Source organism: Charadrius vociferus, unplaced genomic scaffold (assembly GCF_000708025.1).
Source record: "Charadrius vociferus isolate BGI_N301 unplaced genomic scaffold, ASM70802v2 scaffold365, whole genome shotgun sequence".
NCBI lineage: Eukaryota > Metazoa > Chordata > Aves > Charadriiformes > Charadriidae > Charadrius > Charadrius vociferus.
This window is the reverse complement of record NW_009648559.1, coordinates 2,845,047-2,852,379: the sequence shown is the minus strand read 5'-3', so window position 1 is coordinate 2,852,379 and position 7,333 is coordinate 2,845,047. Positions and strand designations below refer to the sequence as shown.

The 7,333-nt window shown below is 34.6% G+C and overlaps 1 protein-coding gene across 2 annotated transcripts in view; it reads left to right on the top strand.

The window, feature by feature from the left end:
* The window catches only part of FGF7 (fibroblast growth factor 7), a 30,299-nt gene that overhangs the window by 14,237 nt on the left and 8,729 nt on the right, over nucleotides 1-7,333 (top strand). The window lies entirely within an intron of this gene.

The window sequence follows — 7,333 nt, the reverse complement described above, 5'->3', positions numbered from 1 at the left end:
CACAGTAACTTTTCTTTTATGTTTCAAACACTAGGGGCAAACAGTAACATAAGGAGTAGAAATGATCATAAATACAATGCAGAATCAAAGAAGGCAGGCAAACTGAGTATGCTAATCACAAAATTATGCAAGCTTAATGCAAATCCTTCACAAAATCAAAATGTAAGAGCTGCAAACCCTTTATTTGCACATACAGCTTCTGCTACCCAGCCCATAGTCTAATATTAAAAACCCACTAACCTTTATCTGAGTCCTCTAGCCCTATGAACCCATGGAAGAAATCTCTACCATGTTACTCTGCGTCCTTACAGGAAACATTTTACTCTTCCCTGCTTGAACAAGGTCCTTGTTTAAGCCCATTAGCCGAAATGCATGTTTTCAAACATCTACAAATCATAGACCAGCTGTTTTCCAGATTTTAAGGGGTCCATATATTCTGCTGCAGTTTGCTTATGTATTACTTCTACAGAGCTCATCAAAACTTCATGACACCAATACATATAAAAACAAAACAAGAATTATGTGAACTGTAGCAGAGAAATTGAAAAGTGAAGCATTCCCAAAGGCCCCTGTCTGAAGCTGTTAGCAAATGCTTGAGTGGTATGAAATCTTCTGTTTGTCTCAAGATCAAGAGAAAAGTACATCTTTATGCTTACACCAGTGCACTGCACTGTAGTCTATCAAAGAGGTTGTTCGATCATTGTCAGAGATGGAAATTTGGAATTCTGCCAATACAATAATATGGCTGCCAGGATGGATATGAATTTAAGATATCAAATCCCTTAACAGACTGGTCACAGGTAATGTTATTATAAGCAGTCACCATATAGTGATATAGTAGTACCTGTGTGCCCTGAGAGCCAAGAAAACCACTGCTGTTTACAGACACAGGAGACCTCACATCCTTCCTTCTGCAGTTCAGGGCCACAAGAAACTTTCCTTAGCTGGTAAAGAAAGCAAAGTAATTTCTATCACATTTTAAACACTTTCCTCTGGTCAATTGAGATGACTGTTAGGGCATACCGATTTTACTAACGGTTCTAAATTTAAATTGGTTTAGGGCAATTTCTGTCAAAACGTTTAAAGAATCTTTTTGAAGATACTTGATCTGCTAAGTCACTAAGGGCGAGGTTTTTAAGAATGTTTCAGTAACTAAAGGTGGAGTTAAGCAGCATTCGATATATATGAAAATCCTTCGTTTAAACCAGCCTGTAGGTGGGGTTATTGGTGATAGGAACAGTGCATAACAACCCAAGGCAGCTTTCTAACTTCATTGTTTCCCTTTTATATATCCCCTTTATATATCTTCAGCTGATATAAACAATGATAATTTAATTGAAATAAATATAACTGCACCGATTCACACATGGGGATATAAAAATTAAAACAGCAGCAATGGGAAACTGGGTTGTGTACAAACCAATAACACATAATAAAAAAGTGTTAAAGTTAATAAAAAAGTTTAAAGAAACTTCTCCTATAATTTGGCTAATCCTATGCTCTGTTAACCGTTCAGCTCTGGTATCTTTATTCCATGACTTTTACATTTTAGCTATGACTGATAAATTCTCTTCAGAAGACAACATTGTATTATTCTATCACAACACACTAGAATGTGTGGAACCCTTAGTTCTAGAGTCCTTCTTTTCTACTTTTAGGGTACAAGTAACTTTCACTCAAAAGTAAGATGCTATCTCTGTGAAACACTTGAGAAAAGCAAAGCACAAAATGGCTGTGGACTCTAGAAAATATTTCCACAACACTAGTTACAATAGTTTTCTCACTGACTTCCTGATATTACGCTCTTGGGCAAACCTAAGTGTGTGTACAAATATTTGTATCATCAGACTCAAAATCATTCATACCTGATTTCCTCTATATCCTAGTGTTTGAAGTCAAAACTGAACACCTTCTCCGATTTTAAAATTGGATAATTCAGCTGAATTTATCAAGGCAGATTAAAAATCTCACAAATAAATACAAAATAAAAGAGAAATTTGGCTACAGCTCCCATATTATATTTGCTCTGATAATAGCAATTGGTCCTGAATCAGAGGAACAAGTTTCTCCACAGCTGCTGATGCTGCTGTTTTTCTGTTTGGATATGGAATTGCAAAGCTAGAAGACGACTACCAATTAACTGGATGACAGTAACAGATTTATAAATATCTAATCATGTAAACAAAGAGAGAGGTTTCAAAGTGCTGCCTGCGTGTAATGGCAAATATTCTATTAATTTCCCTGAAGTCAGGATTTCATCCCAGATAAAATTTTTAGACTCGTAAACCCAGTGTGTAATTAGAAGTAAACTAATGACATTAGGCAAAATTAAGACAAGGAATTATTAAGCTATTTGGGAAAAAAAAAAAAAAAGATTGTTAGATAATTGACACACATTTTGATCCCTTATACTGAACAAGACAGAAGAAATATCAGGTACAAAATTCCCAATTTATCAGAATTGAATTAAATTATTAGATTGTTTTTTATTTTGAGGGTTTTTTAATTTTCTCCTACTATTAGTTTATATTCCAGTGTTTGGTCTAATACAGATTTTGAAAGTTCAACTAAATCTAAATTATTTGTCGGCAGCAAACCAGAACAATTTGAGACACCATATTATATAAATGTATGTCCAGTAGTGTTTTGAAGGCAGAAAGAGTAAGCCAGATGGTTTCTATCAATTCCCGCTCTGTGGTGCAGCAAGAGGTTAGTATGATTTTCTTAGCAGCTTCTTGCATTTTGTACCTTGAAAGGAATTATGCACTGCCTGCTTGTGTTCTTGTAGACGCTGTAATTAATATATTTAGATGTCTGACTTCAGCTCTTCCTGCACCAAGTAGCAGATCTGATTTGGAAATTGAACCGAAACATATTCAGTTGTGTAGTGCTTGCCCTACATTTGACATAACTACTTAGAGTGGGAAAAGATGTCTATCTCTTGCAATAAGGATTCAGGTGTTTAACTGTGTGAAACAAAATTTTACTGTCCAAAATTTCGAACTATTTAAAACTATTTGCTCCTATGCCAGAGGCCTCTAAGCGTACATTCAAGCTCCAGAATACTGCAGCCATCTTCTTTCTTATGTGTCTACTTTCTGAATTTTAATTACTTTAAATAATTAGGTTATTAGCTACATCTGGGAACATTTTCACTATTAAAAATGCATTTTACTGTACATTTAAACTGATAATACAGTTTTCAGCATCAAGAATGTCATTATGGTCTCTCTATGAGAATTTAATAATAGCTCTTAGTAATATTTGTCAGCAATGTATAATTCTAAATTATCCTGAGAGAAGGCAGTTCTTTGATTCAGTTTGTCCGCAGAACACGGCTGTGCTACTCCTTCTGTCAAGCCCGTTTCAGGGACCAGAAAAGCTGCCACAGGAATGGCTGGAGACAGTGCAATATGCAGAACAAAACAGCTAGACCTTGAAGGTCAAGCAATACTTCACATAAAAAAGATCAGGTTCTGTCTCAGATGTATTTTTGCCCCCTTTAAGTGAGTAAGTCCAGCACACAGTGCGGTCTTATATTTATGCCATCTTTGCAGCCGCCTGCTGCAAACTTATATAGGTGATAAGCCATAATAGCACATGAAATGCACCTGGAATTGAAGTTCTTCAGAACACAATTCAGATAATGAATCATCCAATTTCTTACACAATGAAAAGGTATGTGAATATGCACTCCTCTTTTCCCTAGAAAAACAGAAAACTCTTGCATAGAAATGACATGACTAATTTTATGTCAACTATGCTCACTAATTCTACCCAGGAAAGAGGGAAGGAATTGTAACCAGCAATGATGCTGGGGCAAGACACCAAGACAGCAGCCCTTTACTAGATAAAAACACAAAATAGCATAGTAACAAATATTAAAGAACAAATTAATTTATTTAAAGACTTTTGCATTACAGAAGAATTTGGAGAGACGGGAGGCTCTGGTCCTATGTGGAATTTTCCAAGTTTCAGATAATCAAAATAGCTGTAGGCACTGAAACTCTATATTTGGGAAGCTTTGCACCACTAAATGGATGTGTCTCATTTTGCTGTAAAAAGGTTTATCAGCAGCGTTGTACATTTACTCTGGCTATTTTGAAGCTAGATTCTAAAAGTCTGCAAAGCTTGAAAAGATAATTTATTCTAGTGAAATTGGCACAAAAGATGTAAATACTAGAAATAGCCTCCATCTAAGCTGTAGAGAAAGCATTTGTTGCACAAGTTTAGCTCTAAACTATTAAATCCTTAATTTTCTTACTGCTTGGAAACAATTAGATTTTGAAAACAGTCATTCCACCCTTTTTTTCCATTTTTAATATCTGTAAATTATTAATGCTGTAATAAGAGAGTACTTTTTCAGACTGAGGATTAAGACTTGGATTTTACATGACACTATTAATTCTAAAAAATAACATTACTTTTCATTATAACCATATGTTTAGCTCCAAGGCAATTTTTATTGGAGGGAAATGTAGTTTCCTGTAAAAATGAGAAATGACTATGTGCTATATAAGAGGCTGATCAAGAAAATATTTATATGAAATGCACAGTGGAGATCAGCAAAGTGAAGGGTTCTAATAAGTTTAATGAGAAATACGTAAATGAATGACTGCCTGGGGCAGCATGTTATTCAGTTCTTACTATATACTGCTATTCACGAGTCAGACTTCTAAACTGAGACGTTTCATAGTTTTACAATCTACTTCAGTGAAAAATGTGACACCATTTTGGTTTTGAAGATCAAATCAAGAGAAATATTGGAAAGACAGGGGTCCAAAGTGCTAATGTTCCGAAGAGACGTACACAGAAGGAGAGAAGGCAAGTTAGAGTCAGAATATCCTAGACCAATTCTTATTACACTACCATTTAGAATGAAGCATTTGATTTACAAACCTGTCTAACTCACCAACATTAGCAGGAGTTAATATAAAACTGAGGCCAAACAGGTTGTACCATAAGGAAAAATACTCAGAAATTCTAAGCTATTTCTCTTCAGCAACAGTTCATTGCAATATGGTCACTGAAATCCTCACTACATCAATCAGTGGAGATAAGCTTTACTGAGTGTTGTAAACTGATGAGCACTGCTTTACATTTATTCACTTTGAAAAGTAACTAGAAAAGTTATTATGGCTTTTAATATTTCCCACTGCAGATCAAATGTGGTAAGTTTGTAAGTAAAAAGGAAGGTGCATTTCCTAAACATCAATTGGGCAGTTCAAACCAGACTTTTCTTTTCATGCTGTGGTACCAGTAATACATATTCAGCAGGCCAGATTACACCTTTGATGATACATGTGACACTGTGAATACTTTGAACAATGCAGACTTAAAGTGGAACTTAGCTTACTCCTTCCTTTTCTGTCGTAAAGGTAAACACCCACAAGTCCAAGTACACATGCAAAGAACAGATGTTGTAAGTAAAGTAACAGCATTTCTAAACAGTCATTTTAGTCCCCTGTTGTACCTTCTTTCTTCTGTTTGGTTCTCATTTTGCAATTTTTATACTATCTTCCTGGAGTAATCAAGTTAGCAGTTTCTTTCAGAAACCTTGACGTGGCTCAAATTCCATAACTAACTCATCTATCAACTCTTAAATACCACCAGGACAATGGTTTATTATAAAGTTATTCTATCTAGTAATGCATGTATTAATCAGTTTGTAGGATTGGCAAACAGTACAGAAATTCATGGATAATGTAATGTCAAGTAAGGAATCTTTAAAATTATCAATAAATGAAAATCCACTGAACTACAAAATAACTTTGATGGACTTCTGTTTAGCAATTAGGTGACTTTTTTTTTAATACAGTATGCCTACTGGTTTTGTGCCCAATGAATTGCAAGAAGTTAACTAAGCATCAGCTACCTATGCTTAACCAAACATGTTCTGCACATGGACTAAATCTAATAAACAAATTCGTCTCCTTAAGGATGCGTTAAAAAAAGGTTGCATCAAGCTCTCAAGGAGTATTTCTCTATCACTAATCACATTTCCTCAGACAAACTACAATTTTTCCTGCTTGGAAATTACACATGGGACAAACCAGGATTTTTGAATTTTGAATATTTGTCCATGATATCCAGATGTCTGGCACCTCACTGAAGCAGTAGCTTCAACTGTTCTACTGAAAAGCCTTGATAGATTGATTGTTTATGTGCAGATCACTTTTACAATCACATTCATATCTAGAGTGCTTCAAATAGTCTACACATGCACAGCAAATGCACACATGGATACAGCACAAAGCTTCTAAATAAAAGCTTTTTTAGCCTTTCATATTGGTCCATGCCATAAATAGCAACATATTTTATATGTGTTTATGCCATGAATCCAAATTCTGAGCACCACAAGGAGAAGCAAATATACGACAGTTACAAACAGAAAGTGATAGCTGAATGTATGTACCAGCTTGTTTTCTGTTACCATAATTAATTGTTTATTTAAACCATATCCATAGACAGAAAATTCCTGGGGTGGAGACAATCTCGTCTCTGCTTTGAAAACTACTATAACATATACTTGTATATCTATTTCTACTTACAAAGCTTATGAACGTAAGTTCTATGAGGTACCATCTGGGAAACTCTTTCGCTCTCTGGGTAAGAGGAGTACTTGCAAATTCTACATTCTATCAATTTCAATTTAATAATTGGGAATGGTAAAAATAGAATTAAATCATATTAGAATATCTCTTAAATTAACATCTTTATTTGCAGTAAAGTTTTTACCATTAGATTTTATATTTTAGAGAGAATGAGCACACAAATTGCTCTACCTAAAAATGAACCTTACGACGCATCCATTTAAAAATATTATTAAGAATCAAAATAACTTAAACACAAACAAATACTTCACAATATACACGCTATTTTTTTTAAAGCAGATAGAAAGGGGTAATGTTTCCTGAAACCAGTGACTTACAAAGCTATCCAATGAAAGTATTCATTAACTTTCAGAAAACAAATACTGATAGACTCCTCGGGAAACACATTTCAAGTGTAATAAGCCAGCTAATGAATGTATTTACTGTGCTGGCTCACCAAAACACACACTTACAACACCATGAAAGTTTTCCAAAATACTGTATGATTGACCATCGTGATTTGTACTTCCTTGCTTTAAGAGGCACAAACATTAACTTATTAAATCGCAGAACAGAAGAACAAATTGCATTAAATACCGTTAAACGCTGTCTTGCAAGCAATGACAAGAACATTTTTCTTGGCCTTGAATCATCTGCAAAGGTCACCTGAATTCATAAATACGTGCTCCAAATTTAATTGATTAGATACACGAGTTAGTGAAATTTAGAAGAATTATTGT